Source organism: Bombus pyrosoma, linkage group LG3, assembly GCF_014825855.1.
Source record: "Bombus pyrosoma isolate SC7728 linkage group LG3, ASM1482585v1, whole genome shotgun sequence".
NCBI classification, from domain to species: Eukaryota; Metazoa; Arthropoda; class Insecta; order Hymenoptera; family Apidae; genus Bombus; species Bombus pyrosoma.
In genome coordinates, this window is record NC_057772.1 from 12232087 (window position 1) to 12249111 (window position 17025).

The 17025-nt window shown below is 40.2% G+C and overlaps 1 protein-coding gene across 4 annotated transcripts in view; it reads right to left on the bottom strand.

The window, feature by feature from the left end:
* The window catches only part of LOC122565900 (titin-like), a 60416-nt gene extending 52087 nt beyond the window's left edge, over window positions 1–8329 (bottom strand). For 3 of the 4 annotated variants that reach the window (XM_043722399.1, XM_043722397.1, XM_043722398.1), the window contains exon 1: window positions 7835–8329. The gene's annotated coding sequence lies outside the window, so the exon portion shown is untranslated. The remainder of the gene's footprint in view (window positions 1–7834) is intronic. The other variant, XM_043722395.1, reaches the window with a different exon arrangement.
* Window positions 8330–17025: the final 8696 nt, after the last annotated feature.

Here is a 17025-nt window from a genome sequence, read left to right on the forward strand (position 1 = left end):
ATCCCTCGATTATGCTTCAGCTTCAAACAATTCTATATATAACTCATACAAAAGTTACAAAACCAATAATATCCGATTGATTACCAGCATTATTATTCATGTATTTTGGAACGCAAGAATTTATTAACCAATTTAATTATTTAAAAGAGATTTCAATTATTTCGATAATATTTCAAACGTACTTGATTGTGCGGGTTCATAAGAGATTTCTCAGCTATCGAAAATATTGACCGCCACCATGGGAGAATTCGGAGCGAATGAAATCGAGTCGGCTCTCGTCGATTAACGTTCTAAAAACCGTTCGTGCGCTCGTGCAATACGTGCGACGAGTCCAAAGCTCGGAGTCGATTCGTGCGCGCATTGAAATTCTCTCGGATCTCGTCGGACAGAGTAGCCGATTTTTATCGAGTACACGACCGGTTACCGGGCAAACCTCATAAACCGCATTCGACATCGAGGCACGAGTAACCACGTAAGGAATACGAAGTATCACAAGGTAAATTCATTCGTGGTATTTCAATCGGCCAGACAGAAACCGTTCGAAACCCGTTCAGACCGCGAATCCACGAACGCGCCGACACGCCGACCGTGAAACCGTGCCGCGTGAATTCCAGCACGATAATAGCGTGTCACCGACAACCCAACGATAATCATCCTATTAATCGTGAATATCATGGCTGTATCGGATTTTGATCACGACCATTATCGATAGGTGGTCTGGGCTATTAATACGCTCGGGTTGACGATCGTTTGTTGAGGGTTGCGAAAAGTCGTGTAACGTTTGGAGTAACGTAATCTCGAAGCAAGCTTCGTTGTGTTCTTTTTGCATTCTTTACGAAAGAATTGTATACTGGGTGTTGAGAAATAAGAGCGTAAGACTGTAAGACGCTATAGTAGAAGATGTAAGAATTGTTTCATTCAGAACTTGTTTTTTTTCAGAAAAAAATATAATTCCGTAATTCTGTTTTAGAAAATGTCCAATAACTTAAGTACACAAATAAATCTCCGAAATGAAGAAACATATCTAAAAATAAAGTCACTAAAGAAGTCTAACAGAAATATTCTATCACGATTATTCTTTATGGTTTAAAAATTATGTTGATAAAGTATCTCTTCGAGAAAATTAAAAATTACATTGTACACTGAAAAGGATCTACGTTAGATTAAACATTTTCTGTTGCCCTCAGTGCACACTATAGGTCCTTACAGTGAGTATTATTCTTTTTCTTCTAACATCCTGTATATTAAGGACTAAAAAATCGTAATTATATCATAATGTAAAAACTATAAATGCTGCATAGTACTTAAATACATAGGGAAAAGTGTCAATTGTAGACTATCGCTGCATACACAGCACAATTTAGGTACAGCAATCGATAGATCGTATCATCTCGTGTAACCCCAGGACGATAACATCAAAATGAAAACTCTTTGACAGGAACGTTCACAAAACGGACAATTCTGTAATTGAATTTCTTTGTCCTGCCCTTGATAGAACGTTCATTTCCGCGATACTAGAAATTCTTCTTCGGGAATGGAACACGACGCGAGCAATCCACGATTCCGACAGAAAGTCGATATATCCAGCCTTTCGTTTTATTTTTATTTCTCGTTCTTTCGTATGTGACGGCTCGGCAGAGCGTCGGAACCGATTCCATCCACGAAAAGAACCAGGGCCGTCAAAATGAAAATCGTTGAACTTCCTACTCCCTTGTACGAGTCATTGGCCTGTCCGGCGGATTTTTCGACGGGCTGGTTCATTCGCATTCACGTGTGCGAACCCGAGCGTATCCAAATTCCGCGATAATCGTAGGAGGAAACCGTATGTTGACGGAGGAGCGTATCGTGGTTGGTCTCTCTTTGAAAGATTCGGCTACGGGGAACAAGGCGTGACGTTGAATTAGCACTTCGTGTACGAGGCACGCGTGCTTGGAATACGAGGTGGTCGCATTGTCGGTACCGCAAGCTCCGTGCGAATAGAATTCGAACGTGATCGGTGTCGATTCCTCGTTTGAAAGAACTTTCTGAACTCTATTGTCGCTCTGTTTTACGATTGCAAGTCGTTGACTTGTAGTGTTTCCAACTTTGAGTCTCGAATCATCGGTAACTGTAGACTAACATCACTTCGTTGTAAATTTATTTTTTTTTTTTTGTATGCATATAGTGATTTTTTAGAAATTGCAAAAATGTTTGTAAAGGAAATGTTAACGATAGAATTGGTAAATCTGCCAATATTGGAAACTTCGAATCTTCCTGTTCCTGTGATCGGTAAAAATATTTACGAGGGTTAGGTGAATTTTGATGTAAACGTTTTAGCCGACAGAAAGGATATTCACGATGGAATATGAAGGATTCAAAGAATTTTCAGTAATTTGGGGGAATTCCTGGCGGATCGGTTGAATTTTCGAAGTTTGCTGGACGTTTAGGGAGAATGAATAATTGGTCGTGTCTTTTGAGCAGCCTTAGCACACGTTGAATACAGGATTTCACGGGCCGATAGGTCGAGTCTTCGTGCTCGATATTTTTAATAGCCCTTTTTGGATAGCGTCTGGAGGCCAGTGGCCGACGAGCCGGCCGTTCGCGGGTGTTCGTCTTCTTTTTTTTTTTTTTTTTTTTGAACCGCTATATAGCGTTGTAGTCCGGTCGATAGGAAGCGCTGCCTCTTTTAATGCTCGATCGCTTCTAAATAGTTTGACGTTCAAAAGATGTAGCTCGACTACGTTCGTCAAACGGTATATAACCTGGCTGTCGGTTATACCACCTAGGTATACAGCGTTCAGTGACACTTTCGAGCTGCTGAAAATGATCGATCGAACGCGCTCTGAGATCCCATAAATGGAGTCTAAATTTAACGAACTACATTTGGTATTTTAGTCTATCGGATAATACGTTTATCGAATACTGGATAAAATTAGAAACGTCGAGTCGGAAGACAAATACAGCCTCGATTTATATTTAGTTTTATTATAATCGCTGAACCTTCGATTGCATATCCTTGAATAAAGATTCGAAGTTTTTAAAATTCCTGTCGTGTAGAATTGAATATCTGGAAGCTGCATCACGAAGCCAGTAGCCTCGATAAAAATTCGATAATTAAATTTCAGGATATCCATTAGAGGATATTTATGAAGATCAATTAAAACGAGGACTTTTGAATGTTATACAAAGGCGGTCGATCGAAGAGGATCGCCTTTTTCTGGACAAAGGCGGCCTGTCGGTCACACGACCCAAATTCGTGGCGCGGCACTAACCGCATCTCTGACTTTTTACCGTTTCGTGTGGGTCTGGTACGTGATTCAAACGGTCGGTCAAGCGAGGAGCCGAATAGAAGAGGCCCAATGACGGCGCAAGCACATAACAGAGCACGAATTCTTGCTCAACGATCTCTGTCTTACTTTGGATACTTTCACTGCGATAATGTCGAGTAGTTTTGACTCGTTTAATGCGCGAAGATCGCCTCCCTTCTTAATGGTAGTGGTGCGATTCATGCACGCACCGTTTGCTCGGGAATCAGCGGTTAATTATTTAACAGCGACAACAAGAACAACAACAACAGCAGCAGCAAGAAATGGCGAAGCGGGTGTAAAAGTGATCGTGTCGTACCAAGAAGTTGTGCGACATCGGTTCATCGCGTTGCCTACTGTTTGAAAAGCTAGACGGCGCTAACGACGACGAAAGAAAGCTTGTGTGCGCCTGGTCGAGCAAAAACGTCTACCTATGCGAAAGGGGGACTACGAAGCAGACGAGAAGAAAAGAAAAACTCGCAGCCAACTATAGTCCAGGCAGCTATTACCGTCCATAATTAATTCGTGGCACACCTAACTCAAAACCTGCCACGGTTGGCTTTTCTCTCTAAAACAAGAACCATTCCATTTTCCTATTACCTTTTTCTCAGTTTTTATTCTTCCTTTGCAATTATGTTTAATTCGTCTTGCAATTCGTTCACGACGACGAGAGCAATCACGTGAAGTAATAATTCAGCTTATACATTCTGACTTTTAATAGATTCGATTATTCACTGAGCACTTTAGCACTTCAATCATGACCGACATTGTCATAAATTTGCGTCAGCTGATTTTTCACAGGTTTCTTTTTAGGATTAATGGCTTCTATGTCAATTTTTCGATGCAAATTTCGTAGAAAATGTTTGCTTTATTACGAAGCATACACTTCGAAGAAAATATTTTTCAATATGATATGGAAGCTTTAATATGAATATCGTATTCGATAAATATGGAAGCAATTATTCTCGTGCATCAAAAAGTTGATGGAAGTAAATTATATAGCACAAAATTATCAATAGTACATCGATCATTTTATCGACACTTTTCATTATAGAAATTTATTAATAATCAAACTAACTTCTATAAGATCTATTAATAATCAAACTAAATTCTAATGTCCACGGAGATGTCGCGAGTACTCGATTTTGTGTTACACGCTATACCTAAGTTCGGAAACGGCTTACGTAAAAAGGATCTTTCTCCTTTTCTTCTTCCGCGATCGATCGCAATTAAGCTCTCCCTTGTAGGATCGATTCTCCACGGTTATTGCGCGCGGATCGCGTGCCTGAGATAGCTCCTTACTTACACTCCATTACTCTATTTCATTTTCGTCGCTGTGTCTAACAAGGTAGCCAGAACCGTGGCTGCCCTCTCGTGCAATACACGACCAGAAGATGGTCTTGGTAATTAGCGTTTAGTAATTAGCAATTAGCTGGTCGAGCCGTAAGTAGAAAACCGGGTAATCAACGTATTGTACGACGAATACGCTGATCCTTCTTCCGTCGCGAAGAAAATGCGCATGCAAATGGTACGATGTAATCGAGGTCTTTTGTAGTTTAACTCTTCATTTTTCTTGGAAGCAATATTTTTTCTTTCTCTTCGTCGATTAAAACCGTTACGAGTCTCGAAGAGGTAGAGGACCTCCGTGCACGATGAACGGTGAAACGTTTATGCGATTTAGAATTACAATTGTGGCGTTTTATAATTACATTTTTCCATGTACATTCCTAACGAGCATGTGATATTGGAATTATATAGGAATGAGAAATTTGGAGATGAAATTCGTAAATATTGTAAGTTACCGAAATTGATGTTTCAAGTGTTTAATTTGGAAATCAGTGCGAACGAGCAATTGTTGGAGACGTTACGATTTCGCGTTGGTGATATCTCGTGATTATATTTTTGCGTGTATAATTTTAACGAACCAATGCACAGAAACATGTAACGTTTCAGTACACTAGCGATGCGACGTTGTTACTATTTCGCATCGGTGATATTTTGCAATTCAGTTGGTTCAAATTTCTAAAGATTCATGCATACGAGAAGTAAGAAATTTAACAATGCGGTTAAAGCTTTTGGATTGCAAAATTATGGATTCATGTCTCATTTCGTATCAATGAATCTCTGCAATTCAGTGGGTGCACCTAAGTATACGATACCATTATTATAAATATAATCTACACAGTATATCAGTGATACCGTACAATTCGGTAGCTTTGTACATATTTCTAATGTATCTAACACGATCATGCGCTATTGCATTATCAGAAATATAAATATGTCCAATCATACGCTAGCATCACTCATTTGCATTAGACTTAACAGATCATCATGCATAAACTGAAAGGTAAGATTTGAAAATCTTGAAATCCTTAAGAGTTATAAATTCAAGATTTTGAAATTATTAATAAAAAATTCAAAGTTATGAAAAATAATATCATAAGCCATCGTTCATTAAGTGCACGAAGCACTATCGGTTATCGAACTCTCCCAAGAAGAAGGAGTTCACGAAGACTCGTAGCACTGCGTGAAGTAGAAACACCGAGATGGCTTCCACGGTCGGCGATAATTAACGGATAACACACGGTCGCATAATTAATTTGGTTGTTGTTATTATATAGTACGTAGGAGCAAAGTAAATCGTTGATTAAAAAGCCCGCGTTTCCTGGCAAAGGTGATTCATGGATGCCACGGATCGGCTACGCGCACGCTCGCTGAACGTAATGATCACGGATCATAATGCAATCGTAACTTCTCCGACGTACTTCGACCGTGACAAATTCATTCTCTTTATCCTCGATGAAGAAACAAGATCGTTTCTTCTAGAACGATTTCTCGTTCAATTCGCGAACCATTCATCGCAAATGTTTACATTTTCGAGACTGAAATCAAAGCTTTACGCGAGACTTCGACTTTAATCTTTGCTCTCGGCAACGGTACAATATCATGCTAATTTTCGTCTTCATTTCGTCGTCGTCGTCGTCGTCGTCGCTGCATATAACATTGAGAATTCGATTTAACGGAGGCATTTGAGGCTCATTCACGCGCGTTACACCGTGTCGCGCTCTCGAGGAAAGGAAACCCGAGGTCTGTTTTACGCCGACGGGATACAAAGGAGCCCGTGCGCCTCTATAGATTCTCCTAGTTTACATTTTTCGTCTCTGCCGGCGTGTCGCTCACGGGAACGATCCATTATTCCGATTCTTGGAATTCCTTCTAACTCATTATGCTGACGCGCGTTCTACCTTTGCGGACCCTATTTTATATTCCGTAACCGGCGGACCCGCCACGGGAAAATCGATACCGTTTCGACTATTCTCCCCTTTGTTCGGAGGCGAAGGGAACGATCAGATCTCTCGACTATATAGATTCTGAAGATCCATCGTTCTAAGCAAACTTTTCGCGAATAGTTGGCAGAGTCAGGAAAGAACTTTCTATCTTTATTTCTTTCCTGTTTCGTTGTTCGTTTTGTTATTCGTTTCCTTTCGATCGATTTCGAGGTTTCGTAATGTTAATCAACAGCGGTTATACGGATGTTACAGGTTGTCGAGATTCGCCGTGTTGCTTGGTATTCACGTATCGACGGTGTTTGCCTCGGTATTCAGACACGGTTTCTTAATTGTACGAGGTGTTCGTGCACGACAGACTAGCCTTCACGGCTGCAAGTCGACACGCATACCTATTATACCGCTGCGTTGAATTATTTAGGCCCGGGCCTCTTTGACTCCGTTCCGGAGTCGAACCGGTCCATCCTCGCGTGACTTGTTGCGAGCGACTCACCCGTGCCGGAAAGACGCTTTTAGTCACCCGTTTTCCCGTAGCGAAGTTGGAATTCCCCTTTCTATATGTTTTCCCTTTCCCCTCTCTCTTTTTTTTTTTTATTACTAAAGAACGAAAGCGATCTTTGACGTAAGATAATGTTTAACCGTGACCGGTGTATTTCGTTGTTACGTTGCTACTCATTCGTAATTATCGAGTTTAACCGATACATGACAGGTGTATTTCGATCGGCCACGATGTTACAAGGTGATTTTACACTCGACGCGGATTTATCGATCTCTTTCCGATGACTCAACGTGACTCGCGTTCGAAAGTTAATCGGATCACTTCGCGCGTTCGTGTTCGTATCATTGCTCGACAACAGCGAACGAGAGCCTTACTCTTCGAAGACCTCCCTTATCCCTTGTACATAGCAATACATACTTCCATTGAAAGAGCACTTTGAGATCAACGTATTCCTGCGTCGAGGCACATATTACTTTTTGGTCACAGTTTATAAAATCCACGGTCGAACAACGACGACGAAGACGGCGATGAAGACGAGAACAGGAGAACAGCGAGAAGCATGGTCCGTTTGATCGCGAGAGAGAGCACAGTGCAACAGAATCACTGATCTTGATCACTTGGTATCACCATCGAGGATCGAGGAGAGGCCGGTTCGCGAGCGCGCGCGGTACCGAACGTATCGAGCTCACAGAATTATATTCCACCCTTTTTCGCCGGCTTTTTCATCGCACTAACGAATAAACCACACTGTTTTTAAGACTTACCTATCCAGGACTGTCGTCAACGGCAGACGACCCTGACGATCCTGTCCGGCGACGTGTTCTTCCGGATGGACGCGTGGCCGGTTTCGATTCGATTCGAAAATTCTTTACGTGTCGCGGTTGTAATCGTGCTTCGAGATCTTCCCGTGGAACTGTTATTAGAGTCGATGAACCTTCGGTCTCACTCTTCGGAAGGATAGCGTAACGTCTCTCGACGGGGACGTCCCGTGATGATCACGGGTTCGGCAGATCGCGATCTAAAAACTACCGATCGACAAACTATCGTTAACTATCGTTTTGTTTTTTTTTTTTTTTTTTTCTTAACAAGGTTCCAAGTTGCACACCGAAATTCTTATTTCTCTGGCTGGTCTCTCGCACCCTCGAAGATCGAGCGATGTGCGAGTCCCGAGCACCGTTCTTTTCTCCCGTTTTTCCCTGGTCCCCTGTTTCTTCTTTCTCCCTTTCTTTCTCTTCTGTCCCCTCAAAATCACCGCGACACCGCACCGAACAGAAGTGAACTACTCGTGCGCCGCCGGTTCACGGTACCTTAAATACCTTGGCAGCCGCGCCGCCGCCACCGCCGCCGCCACCGCCGCAGCACGCCACCGCCACCACCGCTGTGCGTCGTGCGGCCCCCTACCTCAAACTCGCCCCACGCCGCGCGCGCCGATTGGCGAGGGAGAGGAGCCGATGTGTGCCCGCCGGCTACATCAGAGCATCCTCTCTTCTTCTCTCGCATCATCCTGTCTCTCAGTCTCTCTTTCTCTTCTTTCTCCCTCCCCTCTCTCTTTCGTCTCATCGTTGTAAACGTTTCTCTCCCTCTTTCTCTGTCCCCCCGGATTTCTGCTTTCGTTTCTCTCATCTCGTTCGTCTTCTTCTTTCGCCTCCCTGCGACTAACTCTCCCTCTCTTACGATTCTCTTTCTCTTTCTATTTCCCTTCGCGGTAATTCAACCGCCGAGTTAGCGTATCCGTAGGACTTTAACACGCGTACGTGCGAGGAACTCGAATTTCTTTTTATTCTTCTTCTGCTTTCGCTCGTTTTAAAATCTCCCCGAAATGGGGAGAAACGTTGCGTCTAAGAGGGTAGCGTTCATATAGATGCGGTTTTATTTTAAAGTTTATCGAGAAATGTGGTTGTGAATTAGTGTGGATTTGGATGCACGCGATGCAGCTTGTAGCTGGACTCGGTCGCGCGAATCCTCGAGGGTCGGTGTCGCGGCGCGCCGCCAAGGAAGAGGACGAGGAAGAGCTACGTAGAGCCGGTACAAGTGCGGTGCGCGAAAGCCGCTGCGCAGAGGCGCAGGAGCCGCGGTGCGCGCCTCCCGTCGCGCATTCGCGCTTCGCACGTCTTTGAGAGCGCATCTACTTTTTGGGCGGAGTTGTCCCTTTTCTTTATCCTTCCAACGATGCTCGAACTGTTGGTCGCAATCGTCAGGTACGCAGTTGAAGTAACTATTCCAAGATTCATGTAGATATAACAATAATGCGAGAATGTTTGGAAGGGTATTTTCCTAGAAGAGCAATGAAATGATATGCTGAATTTAGAAATTCATTCCTACGGTGTAACGTGTGATGGAGGAGGAGATATCGTAAGTGATTTTGTTTTAGGATATACGCGTAGTGAATTTTTTTAGTGAATATGATAAGAATTTATCTTCACGATGCAGATTTTACTCTGCTGCGTTCTTTGAATTATTTTCTTCTTTTACCCATTCGTATTATCGAAAGAATTCTGAAGTTTGAGAAAGATATAGAAGTTGATACGTGAAATTTCTCGTTTCAATTTTGTGCGAAATCTTTTCTTGAAGGAAAACCAGGTTGAAAGAACATATTCTTGAAATGTGGTAATTTTAGAGACAATAAAAGATTCTTTAATCCTTGACTCTTCTTTATGCTACTAACATTTAGTACAACTTCATTTAGGTATCTGAACACTTTGAGCGGGAAAGGTTCGTGTATTAGATTCTTCTCATGATTTTTTATTTAGATAATACAAGTTTACGTCCATATAAGTGAATTCGAATTTTTTCCCCAATATCTTCATTGATCGTCGCAGTGAAAAAAAAACAATTTTTCGTGATACATAAGTAGACTAGAGAGACGCTAATTTTATAGGACTAATATGTAGCAATATTTGACTATAATAGAATGCCACAGTATGAAGCTTATGATTCACAAATTATGACATATTACGGTGAAGGAAAAAATGAATGTTCATACAATGTTATAACATACTCAAACTAGCGTTTCATTGCTTCTCAAGCGAGGTCCATGACCGATATTCAGAATGCAGAAAGGTAAGCAAGAGACCGGATTTACGAAAAAATTAGATCGAAATACGTCACTCTCGAATATTTGAATGTTTAATTGCACCATTACGGTATATCGTCAAATGATTCATAGATCGCGTATCCGGCATATAAGGACGATGTTGAAATTATGTTAAGGTCTATCCGACAATTCGTTTCAAGATATTTGTTCGACGGAGTGGTCAATGCCGCGTTGGATCCACAATCTGCTGACTCATTATCGGTCAGTGCGCGAACGCGAAAGAACGCGTGGCTTCGCCAGATGATTCGAAATTTAGTTTCTCGTAAAACCGTTCTAAGAAAACTTCGACGAGTCTAGGAAGACCGGCTTCCGGAGAATTCGTCCCCGTCACGAGTCACAAGCTTTTCTGTTTATTTGCTCTGCCGCCCAACTTTCGGTACTTCTTTCTACTTTACGATTGCCGCAGATTTCCCTCTGGGTCCGCGAAGTCATAAAATTTTGCAAGTTCTGTTCCCACGTCACTTTCAATCTTTTCAGCGTCGATCGTTGTCCACACGTATAAATAAAATTTTCATTAAACGAAAACGATTCCCATCGTATCAAAGCTTCGTTTTTTAGTGGAATTTATACAAAGTTTATACTAATGCGGTCGTTCATGAGTAAGTAATTTTGATGACGAAGCAGAGCAATAAATACATTATTTTACGCAGCATACTAATTACTCTGGACGATAAAACTGCAACAAGTCGAGATTTTATTATAAACTTTTTAATTAAACAACATAAAATCGACATACAGATTATAATTAATCGAACAGTGATATTTGACTATGTTATACCTGCGCAAGGTGATCCAATCGCTCCCGAAGACATAAGTTTGATTTCGAAGATCAGTCACATTCTACACATCCATCTCAGATAGATGAAGACAGAATTCGTAATTTGCTGGATGAAGTAAGAAACTTATCAATTCAAAAGACATCCAAATTCTTGGATATTTAGAAAGCAACCACCCATTGACATTTAGGAAAAGTGGGAATAGTAACGAAGCTGGAAGCATATAAATAATGCAATAGCACGAATTTATATAGGAAAATTGATAGGACGAGGAAGTTAATGTAAATGTCGTTTTATCAGTCACTTGTACGTTGTTGAAGAAGGCACTCGACACCTAATGTCGCGCTTTCTCGATTGGACGCAGCGTGACGCAGTGCCACGTCCGAAAGTACTGGATACGTGCGTGTCCGTCCCCTAATGTATTCGCGACGCGAGGAAGTTCATTCCGGCCAGTGTATAGAAGCTGTCGTAAAGCAGTCGTTGGTCCCCTCTGGAGCACGCCGGGGACACCCGAGACACGGCGTTTCCAGTTGGGTTCACCTCGCTTCGCGTTTCTTCGCCAACCAGGGGGGAATTCGGTTCAGCGAACCGCGGACACGACGCGACTCTTACCTGTGCTCACGAGCCTCCAACTCCGTCGTGCTTCCGCGGATCGCAGTGCCATTGACACTGACGTAATAAACGCGGCCGTCAGTTACGACTGGCTGGTGTAACCGGTGAAATCGGCGCTTTCGTGTTAGATTCAACACGGCATGTAACATTTCCATTTATTTAAAGAAATTTTTTATGACTTTTCTAAGATTTATAAGTTCGTACGGTGGTGTACAAAGATTTTAGATACATTTTTTTGCTGAAAGGTTGAAAGTGACTTTTAATGAATTTTAAACGATATTATATAACCATACAACAGTGTTTGTGTGTTATATTATCTTCTTTTACTCATCATACCATACCACTATATAATATTTCTTTCTTTATATCTTTCTATCATTTCATATATTTATTTTATTTATCATAGCATTATGTCCCATATTACGTAATATTGTTTTATTGCTTTTGGAATATAAAATTTAAAATTCATTGTGGCCGAAAATATTTGCACGTCACTGTATAGTAGTGTGTTTTAATGTTCAGAGATGTACAGATATCTCTGTCAAAATTTAACTTTACAAATTTCTCTGATTGATGATTTTGTCATTCCTACCACTATTCTTGCGAACGTCTCATTTTCTATGATGAACTATATACAGTCACGTGAAAACTCGAAAGCTATTGTGGTTAACTCTATAAATTAGAAGAAGCACAGAAATAATGATGTTACAAATATTATATACATATCACTGTCTTAGGAGATATGGTACAACGCATTAAAAAATAGGAGATCTATAAATAAAAAAAATTATTACATTGAAGAGATCAGACATTCGAGCGATGACTTAACATATCTCCGCCGGCTAGTAGCTCAAGCCAATGATTCAAAAGTCTGGTACTTCTTCTATCAATCATATCTGGTAGAAAGCAGGAGAAAAAGAGAGAATCGTGGCGATATCGGAGGAAAACGTTCTGGAGAAAGTGAGACGAGAGAAAGAGAGGAGAGGACAGGCAGTCGGGACAGACAGTCGGTGAACTTGACCTGAATCTACGGGCTGGGAGAAAGAATCATCGTCGTGGGCACCGTGGAACTGGAGAAAGGAGAGAAAGAGCGGGATGGAGGAAATTACTTTCGATTTCGAACTCTTGGGATCGGTTACACTTTCTCCCTCGTGTCTGCCTCGGCGAGGTCGTCGTCGCCGCTTCCTTCCTCCTCTGCCATGGTCAGCCTGTCGTTACGTGACTCTTCCGCAGGTCAAGGCCGCACCTTCGATGACCCCGGCCTTGCGGCAAGTTCACAATCGATTGATTTTCTGGGTGACTTTCAATCGGATCGATTCTACTTCGTCTCTCTGATTCAACTTTAATTTGACTTTTCGGAAGAGAGAATCTTCGCTGAGAATGTTGATCGAGTCTTGGAGAGTCAAGGAACCCGCACACGAGAATAATATTGACAATATTGCAAGGTATTGGTGATATTATCGATCGTTTGCAGTCTCAAACAAATTGAAGCTAATTGACGATATTATTTAATCGTGTGTATGCCCCTTTAAACGGGGAGGCAAAATTTTCGATGGAACAGAGGCGTAGGTCGGGAAGCTCCAGGCATTTAATTCGTCGATTTTTATATTGGCTCGTACGAGTTCACGTGGAGCTTATTGTATGATGTTTCATAAAGTTTACGATGCAATGTTCCATTGTTCCCTATTGTTTTATCGAATGATATTGCGGAAAGGAAGAGCCCTGCCTTCGTAATCTCTGTAGGAAATAATAAGATGAAGACCGTACTGCGAAGCAGTTCGTAATATTAATCGAAGAATTAGTGGTATAAGAATAGAGGAAGTTCGAGAATGTAGGAAAACATTTTTCATAATAATTGAATACTAATACCGATTATTCATTGGAATTAATATTGGAATTTTTATCTACGATCTTGATACAAAGTGTTATTATCACATTATCGTTTCATGGAACTGTTCGACAGACATTGAGGAAACTCAAAATGGAAGAAAATATTTTTCGAACCAAGATAATTCAATGTAATTTTCTTTTAATATAAATTGCCTGTCTCTCGGTTGTTTATTGGAAATAATATCTGCTGTAATCTTTATTTACAAACCACATGATTCTCTGAAATTTACCAGAGGAACCAAATTGCGCGATAAAATAATAAATAATAAAACTAAATTAATGGGACTAATGTAAACAAGAAAATAAATTGATCTAATGTAATTACATATAGCATGTTCTCAAACGATGTCACTAACAAGCTTATTATTGATACAATATAAAACGAAAAAAATCTTATTATAAAGTATTATCATATAGACATTTAGGTAAATAGGTGATTAAAGCAATTCTATTTTCTATTCTGACATTCTCCTTATCAAATTCTACAATTTTACTAGACGATATCTAATTGTCAAACTATCACACTCTTAGACTTAACTTCATAAATATCCTTTATGCATAGAATTGACAATTTTTAAAAATATGTCAGTCTTCTATCAAAACAACAACATTCATATACACGCAATATACGATTTCACAAGATCTAATTTCGAGTTTTATCGGCCAGCGTAGACGTAACGTGGCTGCAATGTAACGATATAACCGAAACGCATGGGCGGTTAAGCAACTGCGAACGTAATCGAAACAAGTGCAAGTGGCGGCCCTCGTGTACGCCACTTTTCTCCACCGTACTCTCTGCACAGACGTAACAGCGATCGGGCATGTCGACGACCGACCTTGCGACGTTTCCACCGCTTCCCGGCTGCATTCCATCGCGACGAAACATCGTTTACTGTTATTCGATGAAATATCGATCCGACATCGCGGCAACGAACTCGAGGAAGCATGCTGCGAGCATCGCGGAAACCATCTTTCCAGCCGCCCTACAAAAGAACATTACGTTCAGAGAGTGTAATTATCCTGTATCGATTTTATTATAGATTAAGACGAATTTACACTTTTACAATTTGGACGTCCATCACGGATGATTCATCCGCCGTGAATGCGAAAGACGAAAACTGGAATTTTAGATAAAATGTAGACGAAGACTACAGAAGAAGTAGATAACTTACGTTTTGTATCTTTTATAGGAAAGCAGGCTTATTGAAGTTGTCGATACATCCAATATTACCAAAATTTTCTATATTTAGCTTTTGAGTTAAAAATTTGTTCTTTCGCTCCTTTCATATTTTTTATTAATATTGCTCGTCGTAATGTAAAATTAGAACATTGCTTGTATTAATAATTATACCTTCGGTCTTCATAAAGTTTTCCCAATCGATCAGTCAGATATCTTCAAAAGACGGTGTCTTGTAAGATATCTTTGGACTTAACACGTTATCTTCATTTTCAAATTGTCATATTAAAATTCCACTGTTTAATGATAAAGTGACATTAAAATCAGAAAATCGTCGAAGAAATGTACCTGTCATGTGTTTGTCCTGTTATCTTCAAATGAAAACAGTCTTTATACCTTTAAATCCAAATTTGATCTTTAATTAATCGTTGCGTTGATTGTTGGTCGAACGATCGAAAGTTTCATCCGAGAAAGACCAATCAGTAGATACCAACCTACGTGAGAATTATGGTAATATTGTCGCAGAATTTATCCTTAAGGATTATATCTGATACGATATCGGTTCGATGGTTGCATTGTTGCACGGAGAAATTATTGTTCCGACCGAGTCGTTTATATTTCGCGTTGTTTCGAATGGAAATGTGCAGCAGCAGCAGTCTTCCAATCCGAAGGTTATTATACCACGTCGCGGAACGTGTAAACTAGAGGAAATATGTTCTGTCTGTGCTATGCTGGAAGGTATACGCGTCCATACCTAACCGGAAATGCCATTGACATTTGCTCCAACAACTAGAGTTCAAGGCTGCGCGTCCAATCGATACGATACGACTACGATCTCGTTCAATTCCCGTGATCTCAAAGTAAACGGTACCTTGATTAATAGAGGATGAATCGTTAAATTGGATACAATCTCGTTCGTAGTGTGACATCAAGCGAGTTGATATTAGAAAATTGATCATCGTATAGTAAGAATTAATTTGTACGATAGAGAGGAGAGTTGCCTAATTTTACCATTTATGTCTTTTATTTTCCATTAACATGTTTATAAATTAACGTCGTATGTCATAATAGTTGATGTTTAAGAAACCTATTATTATATAGTCAATCTTCTGCCAATATCAAATTAGTTTCTTATAGATCGTATTCTTATATCGTACCTGTTATCTTTTACACATCTCTGTCTCGCTATAAAATTTTATTTAACGACAATTTGGGAATATAGATACATATCTTGTCTTCATTTTTTACTATTCATTTATTTAATATTTTTGGCGCAAGGTTTCATTTATATTCATTAATGGCAATCAAGGAAATGAATTACGGTTTAGAAGACTAATAAATTTCTCAATTACAGAAAACCTAAACGTACGTAAGCAGATATCACGATTACGGAGAGTGGCCCGAGACTATAATTAGCACGCTTATTGTTGAATAAATCGTAAATACCAGAGTTCATATTGAGAGAGATCTTCCTTAATTCCATTGAATCGTTTATTTATGCGGTCGGGTCAAACGAACGAAGCCGCGGCGTTCCCCAATCTCTATGTTGATTAAATCAATAACTCCGCTAAATTCTGAGAACTTTCTCACTTGCCAAGGCGAGGTAATTAAGTTCATCGTCGCGATCTAATAATAACCATAACTGTACTCTAGCTGTTACACCGTAAATTGCGAATAAATGAGATATAGAAAAAGGAAAAGAAAGAAGATAAAGAACTATTCGAGCAAAAAATCTTCTAATGAAGCACAAAGTTGGAAATTATTATCCGGACGTTATTTCTTTATTTTCAGTTTGCTTCAATGAGGTTGCATTAAAGAGCTCCATTTACGATTTAGATGGAGAAACACAGAGGGGAAAGAGAAAGAGAGAAGGACAGAGTAGAAGCTTGGAATTACTAATTCCTCCGATTGTCGGATATTACTTCGGGTTCTAATGCCCGTGAGGTCCTAATACGTCGTAGATAACTCATTGTGAAGCGCCCTATCGCAGAGAAACCGCGATTTAGTGCATAGAGGTTAAAGAGTAGTGTTCGTTAATCGTACAACGTGTATCCATTTGTGCGCATTTCGAGTGCAAACTACGTGTTTAATTTGCTTTCCACTTAACAGGAGTATGAAGTGTATAATAGAAATGTTTCTAGTTTCTGTCACTTTCCGCAGATACGAAAGCAATTTATAATAAACATAATGTTCACTGTATAGTTAGACGATTTTTGTTTGCGAACTTTTAATAGAACGATAATTATAGCAGTGTATTTTAATATCTGGAAGAGTCCAGATTTTTCCATTAAGGTTCATATTTATCTGTATTTTCTCCAATTACATATTTTGTATGATTTCTGAAAACCTCGATTATAATCTCTCCCTCCTCCAAATAAACAAAATTCTCTATATACATGTAACTAA